Source organism: Cibotium barometz, chromosome 42 (assembly GCF_041138505.1).
Source record: "Cibotium barometz isolate CiBa-2024 chromosome 42, ASM4113850v1, whole genome shotgun sequence".
NCBI classification, from domain to species: domain Eukaryota; kingdom Viridiplantae; phylum Streptophyta; class Polypodiopsida; order Cyatheales; family Cibotiaceae; genus Cibotium; species Cibotium barometz.
In genome coordinates this window covers 551207-570616 of record NC_141087.1, presented here as the reverse complement: position 1 = coordinate 570616, position 19410 = coordinate 551207, and the positions used below count along the sequence as shown (strand labels likewise).

General features: G+C 43.6%; 2 pseudogenes; both read left to right on the top strand.

The window, feature by feature from the left end:
• The window catches only part of LOC147614019 (uncharacterized), a 68731-nt pseudogene that overhangs the window by 11854 nt on the left and 37467 nt on the right, over positions 1-19410 (top strand).
• On the top strand, positions 2952-3635 carry LOC147614020 (uncharacterized; annotated as a pseudogene).

The following is a 19410-nucleotide window of genomic DNA, read 5'->3' as shown; positions in this document are numbered from 1 at the left end:
TGGATCCCTTGATATATGGAGTACTCAAGGAATGGAAAAGTCACATTATCATGCAAGAGGCATATATTTTAAGAACACTTGTCAACGGGGTTGCCCAAGCACCTCTTTAGCAAAACAAGTTCGAAGTGTTGATCATGAGAGGACAATGCTAAAAAATGGAGATTTTCGCATGATCCTACACGTCAGATTGTCGCACGATCGTACACTTCATGCAAGTTGGCACGATACAAGAGTACATAGAGGACAAGTTCGGGCACCAAGCATTTATCCATGACCTCATGCATGGTAAGGTATATGCTATTGTCAATGCTTGTGAGTACTACATGGACCAATATGGATCCCTTGATATATGGAGTACTCAAGGAATGGAAAAGTCACATTATCATGCAAGATACATATATTTTAAGAACGCTTATCATGAATGGGGTGTACAGATAGGATCAAACTATCTTTGCAAGATGTTCAATTGGTTCTTCAAGTATACCATTGGTAGAGTTCATATGAGGGAGCATGCCCAAGCACCTCTTTAGCAAAACAAATGCGAAGTGTTGATCATGAGAGGACAATGCTAAAAAATGGAGATTGTCGCATGATCCTACACGTCAGATTGTCGGATAATCCTACACTTCATGCAAGTTGGCACGATACAAGAGTACATAGAGGACAAGTTTGGGCACAAAGCATTTATCCATGACCTCATGCATGGTAAGGTATATGCTATTGTCAATGCCTGTGAAGAAACCCTTACTAGGATATTTTTTTAAAATCTATATAAAGGACTCAAAAGAAGCCCATTTTCACAAGTAGTCTTATTTTTTCACTTCAAAAAGAATCAACAATACTTTAGGGATAAGAATGGTCATGGAGAAAGTGGAAGTTATAAAGAAAGGAAAAATTGATGTGTTCATGGAGACAGAAAACTCAAAGCTTTGCGGGGAGAAGTATCAAGTTAGGGAAATTCAAGTTGCACATGTCATGATTTTGAACTGCGAGTAGGTGAAGGCTTAATATTTGTGGCAGGTAAACACATGTATTACACTTATGAGTGTTTGGACGTGAGACAACCGCAACAAGCGCATTATTACTTACAAAGTGTATACATTATCGAATGAGAGAGAGAGAGAGAGAGAGAGAGGGGGAGGAAGAGAGAGAGGTGTGACAGATAGAGAGAGGAAAAATTAAATGACATTTTTTATAGTTTTGTGAGTTCCTAAAGAGAGAAAAATAATGTTTTGTAATCCTAAAGCACTCCTCATCTACATACCTATCGTGATAGAGAGAGAGTTGTGAAGTGTATCATGAGAGAGAGAGAGAGAGAGAGAGAGAGAGAGAGAGTTGTGAAGTGTATCATTGCGAGAGAGAGAGAGAGAGAATTGTGAAGTGTATCATGAGAGAGAGAGAGAGAGAGAGAGAGGAGAGGAAGAGAGAGTTGTGACAGATAGAGAGAGAGACGAGGGGGAAGAGGCAGGCTATTTAATGCATGTTGAGGCGCTTTTGATATTTAGTAATATCGACCTGCTGCTCTCACAAAAAAAAAAAGAAATGAAAGAGAGGAAAGAGGGAAAGATGTGTATAGAGAGAGTATGAGATACATAGAGAGAGAGAGAGAGAGAGAGAGAGAGAGAAGATAAGAGAGGGATAGAGAGAGAGAGAGAAAGAGAGAAAGATGTGTACAAAGAGAGTATGAGATACATAGAGAGAGAGAGAGAGAGAAAGATGTGTACAAAGAGAGTATGAGATACATAGAGAGAGAGAAAGATGTGTATAAAGAGAGTATGAGATACATAGAGGAGAGAGAGAAGGTAAGAGAGGGATAGAGAGAGAGAGAGAGAGAGAGAGAGAGAGAGAGAGAGAGAGAAAGATGTGTATAAAGAGAGTATGAGATACATAGAGAGAGAGAGAGAGAGAGAGAGAAGATAAGAGAGGGATAGAGAGAGAGAGAGAGAAGATAAGAGAGGAATAGAGAGAGAGAGAGAGAGAGAGAGAAAGACAGAAATAGATATATATATATATATATATATATAGAGAGAGAGAGAGAGAGAGAGAGAGAGAGAGAGAGCAAGTCTTGCATTTTGCTCAAAAAAGGCAAGAGAGAGAGAGAGTGAAAGAGAGAGAGAGAGAGAGAGAGAGAGAGAGATGACAAGGGAGGGACATATATATATATATATATATATATTGATTATCGTCCGTGGAGGTCAAATATGACTTATGGGACCAAAAAAGACATCTCAAGTGGTATGGGTGGGGTCAATAAGTGATTCTCGATGGTCAAAATATGTGGCGATGAGCATCACAATGGCGAGTCCACGTTGTGCTTGGGAGTAAAAACTATGTAGAGCTAAAAATGTGGGAAGAGAGAGAGAGAGAGAGAGAGAGAGAGAGAGAGAGATTGATTATCATCTGCGGAGATCAAATATGGCCTATGGGACCAAAAAAAAGACATCTCAAGTGGTATGTGTGGGGCTGATAAGTGATTCTCGATGGTCAAAAATTGTGGTGATGAGCGTCGCAATGGCATCATGCTTGGGAGAGGAAACTGTGTAGAGCTATGCCATGCCTGAAAATGTGGGAAAAGCAAGTTCTAATGTGATCAAAAGGGGGGCACTCAAGTAGTGTATGGTGCTTGGTCTCGCGAACTTGTTGGGGGCATAAAATGCATAGTCGATGGGACTCCTCGCTAGTACCCCAATGCCCCGTCTCACATCAAAGGGAGTGAGAGAAGCCGAATGGATGCGATGGTATGGATTACGGACAAGGGGATAAGCTCAAGCATATAAGGGTGGGTGCGGTTCCCTCATTCGGAGAAGAAGATGATTTTGTAGTTGGGGGCAACATGTGTGGTGTAATGTGTGAAGAGTGAGCCTCCGGACTTCTCCCAAAGCCGTGATACATTGGCGTTGTAGGAAAGCTTCATTCACCATGGAGTCTTTTGAGGCAATGAAGCAAGTGTAATGCATCCCATCTCCCGAACCACTTCTTGATGTCTTGCGTCCATCCCGAGCTCAATATTTTACTTTTATATGTCTTTTGGACTTTTTGGCTTGCTATACAATTTTAGGAAGGCGATATGAGGGGTTCTCCCGCATCTTGAGCATGTACTCCATGACCCTCTCCATGCCCATAACCTTGATGGGAAGTGATCCGGTTTCAAGAAGTAAGAGCGTATAAGGTGTTTGTGTCTTGACTTGGAGAAAGTTTGTGAGAAAACGCTTTTGGACGTTTTCAAACTCTTTCCAAAGTAGACTTAGAGATGCTACCACCCCATACTTCCACTCCATAGAGAAGCACCGGTGTCACCAATGTGTCAAAGATGTATTTTTTGAGAGCCCAACATTTGATCTCGCCCACATTGCACATGTTCTCAAATGCATAATAGGATCTCTTTCTGGCTTCCAATCTACGCATAGCACATTCCTTCCATTTATGGTTTGCGAGAACCTCAAGGCTGAGGTATTTGAAGCTCTCTACAACCTCGAGTGGCTCTTTGTTGTACACAATGCATGGCTTCTCCTTGTTGAGAGTTTTCACAAGCATAACCTTTGTTTTGGAGCTATTTCACAACCAGCCCACTATGCAAAGCAAAACTTCTCCAACATGATCATGAGCTTTTGTGCATCTCCCAAAGTGTGGGCTAAGAGCACTACATCATCCGCATATAGTAGCAAGAGCATGATCAATGTATTTCTAATCATAACCTCTTCAATCCCTTCTTGTTGCGTGTACTCAATAACCATGTTTTCCAATTCATCAATACATAGCCCGAAGAGGGTGGGAGAGAGTGGGCATCCTTGTTTCACCCCAATAGTGCTTGTGAAAATTTATGAAATTCCCTCTTCTTTGCGCACTTGGCATATCACCTTCTCATATATACGAGAGATTGCATGTATATATTCTCTTGGCACTTGGAGTTCTTCCATATGTCTCCAAATATTCTCGCGGGGGACCATATCAAAAGCTTTCTTGAAGTCTACAAAACAACAATACAATCCTTTTCCTTTCAAACAACTTTCTTCCATGAGGACTCGAAGGGTAACAAGGTGGTCAATGGTGCTTTGATGTCGTCGACCCGCTTGTCCATTTGCATGTTTGTCATTCTTTTCGGTCCAATCACTTAGCTTTCTTTCCATTACACATCCAAACAACTTTGCCATAATGGTACAATAGTTGTTTACATTGTTTACATCTCCCCCTTTGTGTAGAGGTTTGATCCAATTTGTGCTCCAATCATTTGATACCTTGGAGATCTCCCGCCTTGCGAGTGGCCAACTTTTGAAGTCCTTTACATACGTCTTCAATGGTGAAGAAAGAAGGTATACATGAGAGAGAACCATAGCATGGCATCTTTCCTACATCCGGTTGCTCATATAGATTCTTGCAATGCACGTACATGTCCGTAAGAGTCAAGTTACCAAAACTCTCACCACACTTGCCCTTTAAGTTTCTCCAAAATTTGTCACATGTATGTGCTTTCTCTTGAGCTTGACATAATTGCCGGTTGACTTCCCATCTTCTTCTCTTTGTTTGGAGAAGTGCTTTATATGCATGTAGATGATTTTGATATACTTTCTTGTCTTTTGTTGCATCCATACACATTAGACACCTTTGAGCTTCACTACATCCCGCCTTGCGAGTGGCCAACTTTTGAAGTCCTTTACATACATCTTCAATGGTGAAGAAAGAAGGCACACATGAGAGAGAACCATAGCATGGCATCTTTCCTACATCTGGTTGCTCGTATAGATTCTTGCAATGCACGTACATGTCGGTAAGAGTCAAGTTACCAAAACTCTCACCATGCTTGCCCTTTAAGTTTCTCCAAAATTCTTGCTTATAAAACATTTCACATTCAGTTGGATAATAATGATGGCATTCAATGAGACCTAAAATCAAGCAATGTTGGCATAATTATGTGCTAGATTGGTATAATGTTAACAAATGGGTTGTTGAAGGAGCAGATGAAGACCAAGAAGAGCCCTCTTGACTCCAATTTTTGTAATTTTTTACTATCCTACGGGATATTGTAATAAAAGCCTTTTTTTAATTTTTGGGGCCTTCGGGCTTCCAAATTGTAATTCCGTTGGTAGATTTCGATTCAGTAGGCCCATTTTAAGAACCATACCTGCTTAATTTTGGGGTATATAAGCTGAAATTATGTAATTTTTGAGGATCTTTTAAACCATGATAGTCCATGTGATGTGGGCATCCTGTTCAAGAAAAGACAGCACAACTTGTTAGAAAGACACATTTTTAGTGGGATAGGGTCCTCAATAGACTGCGGTTCACTTTCTAGCTAGCTTCAAAGTTTTAGAGGACAAAAGCATTAGAGGATGTGTCAGTGTGCACAATTGGCATGGACAGTTGGAGATGGGAGTAGTGGGTGAGACGACTAGCTTATCTACTACTGCCATGTTTGTTTGGCATACCTCCACCATAGTTTACTCATGATATCTTTTCTAGGAGATATTTTTCCACATGTATAGATACTCACTAGAGTCCTTGTGGGGTCGAACGTGTGTCCAGTGAGCAAAATTATCCACTAGCACTAGCAGCACTATTAGTTTTTGAGTATGCTCTAGCACTAGCAGTTTTTGAGTATGCTCTAGCACCACCTTGCACTATTAGTTTTTGAGTATGCTCTAGCACTAGCAGCACTAGTAGTTTTTAAGTATGCTCTAGCATCACCTTGCATAGAAGAGGGTCGAGATAAAGCCATAGCCATGGAGGAAACTGAAGTCAAGATCCTATATGACAAAGCAAACAGCGCAAAAGCCCTGATCGATGAGCTGGTGGCAGCCATTAACATACAATATGATGAAATAACAGAAAACCACAAGCTCATCGAGGTGATGGACAAGCAGAGACTCAAAGCAGAAGACCGACTAAGGCGAGCAAAGGAAAATATACAAATGGCTCACTGCCACACAATGGGCTGAAGATAAAGCCAAAGCTCTCACCCAGGAAATGGAACACAAGGACCAAGAGCTAAGCAGAGCAAAGGAGATGATCAAGAAGCTCTAATCCTCATTGGCCATCTTTGTAACGCCAGGATCGGACATCGATCCGATGCCTGTGATTCCGGCCAGGCACCATCAACAAGAGGAAAACGAAAAGGTAAAAGAGCTGCAGGCTGATTTGGAACGAGAGTAACATATGAGACAAGCCCTAGCAGACTCATATATGAGGAAAGAGGCAGAGTAGCAAAAGGAAATTGAAAGACTCAAGGCTCAACTACTGAGCCTTGAGCAGCAACCAGCTACTCATCGGCCACCAAGTGCAGTGGAATGGGAACCCATCCACATGCAAACGCAACACGAGGAGGAGGAAACAAGAAGAGTGCCTCCACGGCCAGTCCCAGTAGAAGTGGGCCCCTCCTCCAGTCACATGGCAGTAGACGAAGAAGACGAGGAGCAATGGACAGAGGAGTGACAGGCCGACAATAAAGAAATAGAGGCCCGGATCCTTCAATTCGAAAAGAGATGTCATGCAGTCCGCATGCCTCTCATTTCTAAGGCCTGGAGGAACCACACATGCCTACGAGCTGCCCACTCTACCCCTCCCTCTCCTAAAACACGAGGCTATCAGAAGACAAAATGGACTACCTCTGCCAGAACTGACAATAGCAGAGGGAGGCGAATATATTAATGTGGAGCTCTCTCAAGAAGAGATTGATGACATTGATCGCAACAAACAGCCAGAGTGGAGGGCTCTATGGCTGAAGCGCCACAAAGAATACACACGATTATGGCTAAAGGCCCCAGTTTAGATACGGATTGACCCTACAATGTGTCCCATCCCACGACGGTACACATAGGAGAGGTATGCTGAGATTAAGAGAGAGAATCCACTCTGGCTCAATTACCCATGCTTCAATCCTCCAGTGTCCAAGCCGACTCAAGCCTATGTCATCAAAGCACTGGGGGATATGATTGATCTTCTGCCATATGTGCCAGATATAGCCTACCAAATGCTACGAAAAAACTGTATAATGCTTCATAATGCGATAACGGCATGGCAGAACACTGAGCATACAAGAGCCCCTTGGCTCTTCTTCCTTGAAGGCCCGTTCGGAATAGCCTGGGACCTAACAATCAATACAGAGATAGAGGTCCTCTTTGGACTCTATATCAGAACCGCCTTCAACGAAGCACACTACATGATGACCTGGGAGGAAGCATTCTACACATGCTTCTTCCAGGTCCAAAGCCAAATTTTTACACCATTCATGAAAGATCCGCGAGCATGTTGGGTGGCCTATGCAGCCTGCGAAGAGGCAGCTCCAATGGTGAACCCCAGGAAGACGGCTGAAAACCGCGGTGGGGCAAGACCAAAAGCTTCATGCTTGGGCTAGAGGCCCTAACAAATTCATTCCGAAGAGTGGCAACACGCAGATCGCGCCCGGGAGTGCGCGGAGCAGGAAGGGGGGAGTGTTGAAGGAGCAGATGAAGACCAAGAAGACCCCTCCTGACTCCAGTTTTTGTAATTTTTGACTATCCTACGGGATATTGTAATAAAAGTCTTTTTTTTTTTCATTTTTGGGGCCTTCGAACTTCCAAATTGTAATTCCGTTGGTAGATTTAGATTCAGTAGGTCCATTTTGGCTAAGAACCATACCGGCTTAATTTTGGGGTATGTAAGCCGAAATTATGTAATTTTTGAGGATCTTTTAATTAAATCGATTTGAGCAAGAGTGAGTGGTGAGAGAGAACGAGAGGAAAGAGAGCTTCAAGCGGAGATTGCGAGCACCTCATTTGTCCATTCGCGATGCGGAGTAACTCGTTTGGTGACCACCACGCCGAGCTCCTCGTTTCCATGCCCGCCACACTTGAATATGCGTAAGTCACAAAATCACTAATTAGTGGTGTTAATCCTAGATTTGTGGACATTAGAGAGATGGGAATTAATAAAGGATTTGGAGATGTGTTGTTTGAAGAGAGGATGTTTAGTAATTTTAGTTTGAGGATGCATAGAAATATTTCCAAGGCAAGGATTTTCCTTTTTATGTGTTTATACCCATGCTTGAGAGAAGAGAGATGACAACTTTGAAATATGTATTATTGTGAAAGAGATCTTGTTTAATTGATGAGTTAGACATGAGATTTTGAGTTGAGTTGATGAATGATGAGTAGAGCATTTGTGATGTTGTTGGATAAGTTTCTTATGAAGATGGATGAGATATGGCTAGATGAGGAGTGTTCCGGAGAGCAGCAGAGTGCCATCGAGTGCCTAAAGATGGTGGACACGCCCCGGGGAGCTACTACGCAAATCTCGAGTTTTTTGATTTTCGGGTTCCGAGAACCCGGCGGACCTCGTCAACTCCAGTAGTTAAAATTAGAAAATCTTTGTAAGAGTCGGGGCCGATGAGCTTCCAATTTGTAATTTATTAATGTCTGAGTCATGTCGACCAAATTGTGTCCAGTCGCCCAAGCCATTAGTTTAAAAGACAATTTTTAGGTCATTTTTTGTATCCAATTTTTAGAAGAGATAAGCGAGCCGCGAGCGCTTGAACTTCCAACGTTCACTACGCGCTGTGTACTTGTCGGAATCAAATTCCGTTTAAAGTAGGTTGATCGTCTCTCTCTGCTCTACGTTTCCAACTAAATTTCATCAAGTTTTGTTGATTTTTTAGTTGATTATAATTAGAGGGTAATTAGTGGATGTTTACTTTATTAGGTGTTAATTAATTAGTTTCTATGGCTCATATTAGATAGGAATGACCCTTAGCATGCTAGGAAAGCTTGTGTTTAAGAGTTGCATAATTAGGAGGCTCTAATCTCAAGTTATTAGCATCCGGGCGCTTCGCTCGTGCTAGGTTGAGTTAGCTACTACCTTATTCCGCAGCTTTTGAGGTTAGGTGTTGCTTGGTAGGCATCCTGTGAGCCTTAGGATCTAGTTAGTGTGCACACATAAGTCAGGTAGATGTCCATTAGTTATTAGAGAGATAGATGCCCTCGCTTCGTGCTGTGGATTTACCAGTGCAACCTCTGGCTACCAGTTGGACGCCAGCGTAGCTGCTTCCACGCACTAGTCGGGCCAGCTACGTCCTCGGATGACATATTTATGTTATCGGAGTTCTCGCTAGGCTACACGTCCTGCATGGTGACCCACGAACATTGGCGCCGTTGCCGGGGACCTAGTACCTAGACTAGCAGGAGGCCGGTAGCCACATGCACTTACTCTTTTAGACTAGACCTCGTTACATTGTCCACATCTAGGTAGGTTGGAGAGGCGCAGAGTTGTTTTTCGTTTTTCTAGCTTGCTTGTGCACGGTTTAGGCATTAGGAGTTTCCAAAATTTGATTTATACATGTTAGCATGTGCCTGAAATGTTTTGGATGCATGATGTAGAGGAGATGTGTTTTATGTTTTTTAGTTAGAATGTTTTTCATGTTTTTGTGTTTTACGTTTTTTAGCTAAGTTAGATAGAAAATTAGTTTGCATTACACGCACATCCACACCGCATCCACTCATTTATCCATAACATCTCATATATCACACATACACACACACCTATCCCACATTAAACACACACGCACATTGCATATTTTACAAACACACATTACATCCACATACAAACATCAAGCACACATTCCACATACACACACAGTGCACACATATACACACATCCCACATTTCGCTCACCCACACACATTTCACACATCGGGCATACCTACACACGCACACACCCACAGGAGCAAGGAGATCCTGGTAGTCTCAAATTAGAGCCAGCATGGTTGTGATGGCTTTGCAGAAAAGGAGCCGAGCCATTAGTAGTTTATAAGTATCCTGACCATCCGACGAGCTTGTGCTGACTGTTAATAGAGCTTCCGTTACCATACTGCCTACCCGGCAAACCGACCGCTTGGATCGAGGCCGTGAATTAATATTATGTGAAGACCTTGGGCCGTTAACTTTGATCAAGGAGCAAGCTCCGAAGCCCTTTGGATAAGGAGCAAGCATAGACTTTTGTTAAAGAGCAGATGCCGTTTTTGAAGTAGAGTAGGGGCCGTAATATTCGAGTGCGGTGCTATATTTGTTGAGTGCAAGGGATGCCGTTTGAATAAAGAGCAAGGCAGGTGCTGCTTTTGTAGCAAGGCGGGAGCTATTTTTGTTGCAAGGCAGGTGCTGTTTTTGTAGCAGGGCGGGAGTTGTCTTTGTAGAGCAAGGCGGGAGCTGTCTTTGTAGCAAGGCTGGGGATGTTTTTGTAGCAAGGCGGGAGCTGTCTTTGTTGCAAGGTAGGGGAACTCTTTTATCCAATTAAAGCCAGGGTGACGGCCGCGCTGCTACCGTGTTTGGAGGAAAAGGACACGGACGTGATTATTCACGTCCGTGCCCAGACGTTATCGAGGCCCTGGGGAGACGACGGCCGTCCCGGCCACTGATTGCAGGAGACTACCCACAAGGGGCCACGAACGTGATTATTCACATCCGTGCCCGGACGTTACCAGCCACAAAGGGGCCACGGACGTGATTCACATCCGTGCCCGGCCGTGATAAGAGGAGCGGGAGGCGGCCGTTGCTCAGGGCCGTCCCCTGCTATCAGGTACAAGGGGTAGGGCCCCGCGTAGGCTCTGCTACGTTCCAAGGCTAAAGCTAGATTGAGCAAACTGAATAAGCAAATAGAGGGCTAAGGGCAAGATTTTCAAGTGCAACGGCAGGCATTGCTCGGTATACTGTATTCACTTTGTGCATTGAGTTTGCAGGTAACCAGAGCAAGGAAATACGCCTGTAGCAATAGAAGTGAGCAAGACACAGAGAGTAGGGTATCCACAGAGGAGAGCGTCCACCAATTTGGTGGATTAGATACTGTGTTTGAATCCTTAGAAGAATCCTCGGATACCTCATCTGAAATGGCCTCACACAGCACTAACCCGTTCGTAGAAAATGCAATAGAATTCGGACCTAGAGCTGAGTCCTCTCTCCAAGGATCCAGGAATTTCAAAATGTCGCTCACGTATCTGTATAGCAATACGCACGGAGCAAAGGATTATGGGGACCCGTTAGAAAGGCAATGTGACTGAGTTTCAACCTGAACCTCAAGTCAATTACCAAGGAGATCGCTATATCGGTAGAGATGGTGCTATGTATTTAGTCACCATAAAACCTAATGAGGTGGACAATTTGGGCAATATGGTATCCAAGCAGCCTTTGAATGAGGTAACGTCGGATATGTACCAAGCTATGGAACCTCCCACCCCTATTAGTCAGTCTGCCAAGATTATCAATACGATAAATGTTAAACGTGCAAGGACTGACGACACCTCGATAGGGCTCTACTATATGGATGATCAAGAGGCTCAAGTCAGAGTCTTCTATCAAGCCATATACCCTGACGTGATGACCCTAACTGACACCAAAATTTTGTATGTGTATGCCGATGATTCGTCCATCCCAAATGTGGCGTTTCAAGACAGGCACAAGCAAAATTTTGAAGCTATACAAGAGAGTGAAGCGATGAATTATTCATACAACGGTATCCCAGCTATAAAAGCATTACCGGCGGCATTGCTCAAACCTAAGGAAAAATCTCAAGATGCATATGCTTCAAGGGATATGTGTGGTAATTTGGATGAGAGGTTTAGAGCCATGGAACCTAGAGGCGTAGCCACTACTCGATCACCCTCAGTTCGATTTTCTAATCCGACAATAGTACCGGCTAGACCTCCGACCGCAAGCCCTATAGGTGGAGTACACCAAGGCAGACAAACCCACCAGGCTTTGCCAAATATCGTGCAATCTATGATGCCAAACGTGGGATATCCGGCTCAAGGGAGCCCATTCATGCAACCAAACTATAGTGGTGGTTATCCGGTCATGTCAGGACCAATTCAACCACAACCTATTGAGCTGAATATGGACCCACAAGCAAGAGGGTATGTGCCACCCTATGTGCACTATCCAATGCCACATTACCCTAGGGTGATTAGACCTTCTCAAGTGCAAAAATGGGTCGGCAAGAAATTCAATGGTAATGGAGATCCCTATAACCATGTAGCTCTATTTATGCAAGTAATTAGAGCTGAGTAGGTTATGGATTTTTGAGTCCAGTATGAGGGATTTGGCTTGACCTTAGAGGGCAAAGCCTTAACCTGGTTTAACACCTTGGATCACAACAAATTCCGGCGCATAGATGACCTCACAAAGGAATTTGTTGAGGAATTCACTAAGAGTGGAATCAAACACAATACCGTGGGAATGATCCATAGTTTTAAACATGCTGAGAAGGAGAGTGTGAAAGATGCAGCCAATAGGTTTAAGGAGTACATAACCAGACGTCCAGAAGCTGAGCTTCCCACACAGGAACGCTTAGTATCCCTCTTCTTGGAAGGACTACAAAACGCGCATCTGAAAAAGGATGTTTACCTCAAAAGGTTCGCAACTATCGAGAGCTGCACAAAAGAAGCTGTTGATCTGGTAGATAACTGTGATATCTACAAGGAGGATGAACCCTCTAAGAAATCCGGATCAATGAGCCAAAGTAGCAAGAGTGAGGCTAGTGATACCCAGGGTACACCCCCTATGGATGCTAAGGCTCTAGCGGAATATCTGTTGAAGAAGCTAGGATTGTCTGGTAGAAATCAACAGACCACGGCTCAAAGACAAGGAGTCCTCAGACCTCAGAGATGTGGCATGTGTGGAGGTGAGCATTCAATGTATCAATGTACCGCTTACCCCACCCAAAACAATCCACCACCACCCCGTGTTAGCAAGTGGTACTCAAATTGCATGCGATATACAAATCATGAGGCAGCGGATTGCTACTACCAGCCAAGGAATCAAAACGTAAATCAGACATATCCAAGGCCAGGGGTACAATTTCAATTGCCTCCACCACCTAGGTATCAATCCGGGCAAGTGCAAGCTTTGCCAGGATTAGATAAAGCACAACCAATGTTGGGTCAACAGCCTCCGTTGCCCAATAACCAGCAAACATTGGTGAGATATTGTCACGTAGGCTGTAACACCTGTGACCGACGGCAGACCGGATGGCCATGTTCGGGGTTCAGTGGGAGAGGACGCCCATGCAGAGTCATGGGCGGCCAGGCTAGTGTGGACGGAAGGCCACACACTATATAGCCTGGGGGATGAGGGGCAATCCTCATTCTTCCTCTATGGTTGGGTGGTGAGCCAAAGGCCGTCCCCTCTCGTGGTAACGCCCGTAGCACTGGTACCTCCTGGTACATTTTATGTCGGGTTTGTCTGTCACGATACTGTAGAATCTTTTCAGGTTCATGTGGTATCTTTGGTGGCTCTATCAAGTCCACCAAAATCTCTGGAGAAACTGCGTTCTCTAACCCGTGAACTGATTTCTTCAATTTATTGACATGAAAGACAGGATGGACTTAAGAACTCTCCGGTAACTCAAGTTTATATACTACGTCCCCAATCTTCTTAAGGATTTTAAAAGGATCACAATATCTCGGAGAAATTTTATCACACTTTCCCGTTTTCATGGTTTCTGACTGCGCAGGAACCTTGAGGAATACAAAGTCACCTTCTGCAAAGGTCACCTTTCTACGTCCTTTATCCGCATAAGTTTTAGCGCGATCCTGAGCGCTACGAATGCTCTCACGTGTGGCTCTGAGCATATCATTCATATCTTCAAGGAAATCCTTGACAGATTGAATCTTCTCCTTTTCTAGGCCTACAGCCATTGGAGATCTCGGCTGGAATGGTGTAAATCCAGTCGCGCTGAGTGTTTGGAGCTGTTATAGGCAAACTCCAATAAGGGCAAGTACTCTTCCCCAGTTTGTTTTCAAGGACGAAAACTCTTCTTAAGGGGGGGGTAATGTCACGTAGGCTGTAACGCCTGTGACCGATAGCAAACCGGATGGCCATGTCCGGGGTTCAGTGGGAGAGGACGCCCATGCGGAGTCATGGGCGGCCAGGCTAGTGTGGACGGCAGGCCACACACTACATAGCCTGGGGGATGAGGGGCAATCCTCATTCTTCCTCTATGGCTGGGTGGTGAGCCAGAGGTCGTCCCCTCTCGTGGTAATGCCCGTAGCGGCGTTACGGATATCCATTAGGACCTCAATGGAAGGCTTCTTGGGCCCTTTTATTTGGCAGTTTAAGGAGTCAAACCTTTTCTCTTAAGAAGAAACGTTTTCTAATTAGAAGCTTCAAAACGGCTACTTTATTCGAATTTGAATTTTGGGAGGAAAATGAAATTTAAAATCTAGCAGACAAAACCATATCATGTAACATATCTATGGAAAGCTCTTGATGCGTAGATCACGGATCTATAATCTCCGCTCAAATTGGAGCTTGTATGTAGAAGTTATGGAGGTCCGAAAATTGTAAAATTGCCTCCCCCCTTTTTGGGGGAAAAAGTGCACCCTTTGACCACTCTTACACCTCTCTTACAAACCCAACATTTTAGTCCACATGGCAACCCCCCATTTGGCTATTCCTTAATCACCTTGATTAGGCTTGGGCAAATTAAAGGGCCCAAGAAGACCCCATTCACTTCCTAATTAGTAACAGATATGTACAACCAGTAGAGGAAAATGAGCTGGCCATAGTACCGTCAACTCCATATTATGAGGAAGATCTTGATTATGAGCAAGATCTTTCTCATGAAACATGGCCAACCATGCAATCTCAAACGCAAAACATGCAAGGTATTGGATCGAATCCACAAGAGCAATATACGATGGACCACATAACCTTCATGTTTATAGCAAGCGGAGGCTTGCAGAACAATAGCCACAGGGCTAGACCGCCGACACGTGGGCAAGAACCAAGGCAGCCAATCTCTTGTTTCAAATGTCATGGTGACCATTGGGTTAGAGATTGTCCCTTAAAAACAACATGCATCAAGGGTACTGCATTGATTGCGGTAGTAAACATCTATTTTCAGACTGCCCGAATCACCCGGAACTTAGAAATAAGACACCATTGAACATGATAGGGGTGATTGGATCTCCACAAACTTTGGAGAGCAACCAAAGGGTGCCAGTCAATGTGATAACCAGGGCACAGGCTCAAAGAGAAGCTGAAACAAAGGACGTTAATGGTGAAAAATCTGGGGAGACTAGCACTAAAGCATCTAAGGTGGCTCTTGGAAAGCTAGGCGTGCTAGACGAAAAGCCTGCATTGAGAAGGAAAAGATTGCTGCCGCAGTATAGCTGAGGCACAAAGTGAGGCATCCAAATTGCCCAATACTCAATTGCCTGAATCAAGCGTGCAACAATCCAAGGACTCTACTGAATCATCAGGCGGATCAGTCTTAGTGGACAAGGTCTTTGAGCCATTGAATGCAATGCTTGAAGCCTTCGAAGCTAGATTGAAACCAGGCCAATCCCAGGAAGATAGATGGAGAGCGTATCCTAAACCAACTCTTGAAAAGCAGAGGTTAGACACGTACACCCAATTGATCAAAGCAGTTCAAGCTTTGATTGAGAAGACCTCCACTAACCCTCCATCTATATTACCTCAAAGTGTACAACAACCAAGTGTGCAAAAGGACTTGGTATATGAAGTGGAACAACGCGTTCAAGAGGAGGTGCAAGCCGAAATGCTTCTGAAGGAAACTCCTTTTCTCGTAGAAAATTCTACGGATGACAATCCATCCATGATACCTGAGGTACAAGATAGGTGGCCTCATGAGTTGTGGAATGAGGTGAGGCAAGTAAAGGATGGTAGCCAGACGCACGATTCCACTCCTTTCAAGAATTTGATGCGAGTCCACACACTTTTGAAATGGATCAAGTATCCACTTATGGAGACATAGGGTCAGAAGAGTATGAACCTTCTAAGGATGATATGCTTGGAACCCTACCTTCATATTTGGGTGAGTATGAGAATGCATCAATCATTCGAAAACTCTCATCTCAATGGAGATCCACTCCACCGGCCATGAACACGAACAATGTAAAGGAGTTGCTAGAAACGCAAGTCAAATGTACTTTGCCTCTCGCAGATCTTTTTTAGAAGTTAGGCCGAACCTTTGGAAGGAGGTGGGAAATAGCCTCGAAAAGATGGGACTGGTAGATGACATCCAGGATCTTAAAAAATATTTGGATGCACATGCACACAAAGAAGTCAAGCCAGTTCCCATTAATAAGGTTGGTGAATACTGCGAGGGAGAAGATGGTAACACTCTTCTACCTATCGAATATGGTAATGTTAAAACCATGGCCATATTAGATAGTGGAGCAGGTGTTGCCATAGCAACCAAGCAGATTTGGATTAAGTGGGAAAGACCTGCCTTGAGGAAGACCAGAATGAAGTTGCAATTGGCAGATGGTTACATAGAAGAACCTCTAGGACTGCTCGAACGTGTGATTGTCACTTCGTGTGGCATAGATTACGAGCATACTTTTGCTGTGGTAGATTTCGGCAAGAAATCTGCCTATGATATAATCCTTGGTAGACCCTTCATGCGACAACTTAAGTTGATCCAAGATTGGGGCTACGATTATATCTACCTACAGCAAGAGGGAGTAACCACGCGGATAAACACCAAAGACCTCTCATATAGAGATGTAGCAAAGACACCAGTGGAAGATTTTGAGTCAGGGACTCAAGCTACATCAGACATCCCCTGCTGTGCAGAGTGCAATTGTCTCCAATGTCCGCAACACATTGGCTACTGTCAAGCAGCCACGTTCAAACGAGGAGTTTTTTTTTAAGAATGTAGCATTGCAGATGATGTTGAATTCAAAGCAAAACTTGCCTATTTCAAAATTCTCCACGGTCCTAAAAGTCAGCTCTCGCATCTTGTACAAGGCGAAATCACAGCGGGCGAAGCATGGTGTCGATGCTCGATTGTTTTCATTGGCCGCATGTCACAGGCAACACTGTCATAGCCTATCACAGATGAAATTAAGGAATTGGTCTACACATTTTGGAGAGAGGAGACTCGCGTTTCACCCAACAAGAAGGATGTTTGTCGAAAGAGAGTGGGGAGGAAAAGCTACATAAAACACCCTATGCACCTCCTAGACGAGTCTCAGGTGATCAATGAAATACTTGTGCGATAACTTATAAATTCTATGTGTTGCATCTGTAGTGCATAATAACTTGTATATGCTTATCAATAGCATACTCATCTATAGACTGATGCTAGTAACCACACCATCCATAATACTCATAATGCTTGTTAACATACTAAGAAAGATAGGTAGCATACCAAACACACTATATGCTGTGGTCAGCATACTGTGTAAGATGGTTAGCACTATCTCTGCTAGTAGGCATACTAGGTGTGATGTTTAGCCAACGGTGTATGGTACTTACCACAACATTTAATATGCTTACCTAGCATGCAGAATATGCTGTTTAACACAAAGTTTATGCTAGTTAGCATTCCCAGGATGGCATGGCATTCGACTTGGAATGCATTTACGCACCTCCAAAGGAAATCCTCTATGGATTCTATGCCCGCGTATCGTTCCTACCCGCTCATTACATAGTTACAAGGGAGGAGGCAGGGTTCTTCGAAATCAATACAAGTGTATTCACACCTTTCGCCAGATTGACCAGTCGGTTTCTAGCCTACACAGCAGCAAAAGAAAATAATCCTGTTCGCCACCATGTGCTCAAATCCAAAGAAGATCGGGATCGTGCACAGAAATTTAGAAGGACTACAGAGGACCTGGCTGCCAAATTCAAAGCACGAAGGCACCAGTTCACCAAAAAGCCACCAGCACGTCCGAGGACGTATGCGAAATAGGTGGGGGGAATGTTCCAGAGAGCAGCAGAGTGCCATCGAGTGCCTAAAGATGGTGGACACGCCCCGGGGGAGCTACTGCGCAAAATTTCAAGTTTTTTGATTTTCGGGTTCCGGGAACCCGATGGACCTCGTCAACTCCAGTAGTTAAAATTAGAAAATCTTTGTAAGAGTCAGGGCCGATGAGCTTCCAATTTGTAATTTATTAATGTCTGAGTCATGTCGGCCAAATTGTGTCCGACCGCCCAAGCCATTAGTTTAAAAGACAATTTTTAGGTCATTTTCTGCATCCCGTTTTTAGAAGAGATAAGCGAGCTGCGAGCGCTTGAACTTCCGACGTTCACTACGCACTGTGTACTTGTCGAAATCAAATTCCGTTTAAAGTAGGTTGATCGTCTCTCTCTGCTCTACGTTTCCAACTAAATTTCATCAAGTTTTGTTGATTTTTTAGTTGATTATAATTAGAGGATAATTAGTGGATGTTTACTTGATTAGGTATTAATTAATTAGTTTCTATGGCTCATATTAGATAGGAATGACCCTTAGCATGCTAGGAACGCTTGTGTTTAAGAGTTGCATGATTAGGAGGCTCTAATCTCAAGTTATTAGCATCCAGGCGCTTCGCCCGTGCTAGGTTGAGTTAGCTACCACCTTATTCCGCAGCTTTTGAGGTTAGGTGTTGCCCGGTAGGCATCGTGTGAGCCTTAGGATCTAGTTAGTGTGCACACATAAGTCGGGTAGATGTCCATTAGTTATTAGAGAGATAGATGCCCTCGCTTCGTGCTGTGGATTTACCAGTGCGACCTCCGGCTACCAGTTGATACCTACGTAGCTGCTTCCATGCACTAGTCGGGCTAGCTACGTCCTCGGATGACATATTTATGTTATCGGAGTTCTCCTAGGCTACACGTCCTGCGCGGTGACCCGCGAACAAGGAGGTGAATATGAAGCTTATGATCATGATGATGACTTAGCTATAGGGATTTCCAAGAGATTACATGATGTATCATTATCCGACAACTAATGCATTCATGCATGAGTGTACTCAAATATTAATAGGAGTGAGAGAGACTTAGGCATGGATATTGTGATTCTATTGTGTGATACCTTAGCCTCATCATTGTGTCATTGCATTATTGTATTGAAATAAAATAAATGGACAAGCTCTAAAAAACACTAGTTAAAATGCTATGAGAAAAATAAAGGAAAACATTGGGCATGATAATGAAACATAAAAATGTAAAGAATATTAAAAATAATAAGAAAACTATCGAAGCAAGTTACTATGCTCCGCAGGGAGTCGTATTCATGCAGGATCGCATCTGGGAGACGAGAGTGCAGTGGTAAGGGAGTAGTGAAGTGAAGACAAATAATAGGTGAAACCATTTTGATTTATGTTGCAATGTCATTGTATTATTTGCTAAAATATATGTTTGAATATTTAAATATGTGAAAACAGTGAAAACATCACAATGGGGTTCATAGTTTTTCTAACACACTAGGACTAGAACTCTATATAGAGGTCATTTTTCACAGTGCTTGTTCTAGTTTAGCGTCCAAAATCTTACCTTTATTTACGACGAGTAACTTTGAGTGGAAGGGGAAGATTGGAAATTAACCCAATAGCTGTAGTTGAGCTAATGCTTGGGTAGGAATAGTTTTCTCCTTAATGGCCTGACAATTGCTTTGAACAATTATAGACCTCTTTGTTGTGACTACTGCTGGGTAGGAATAGTT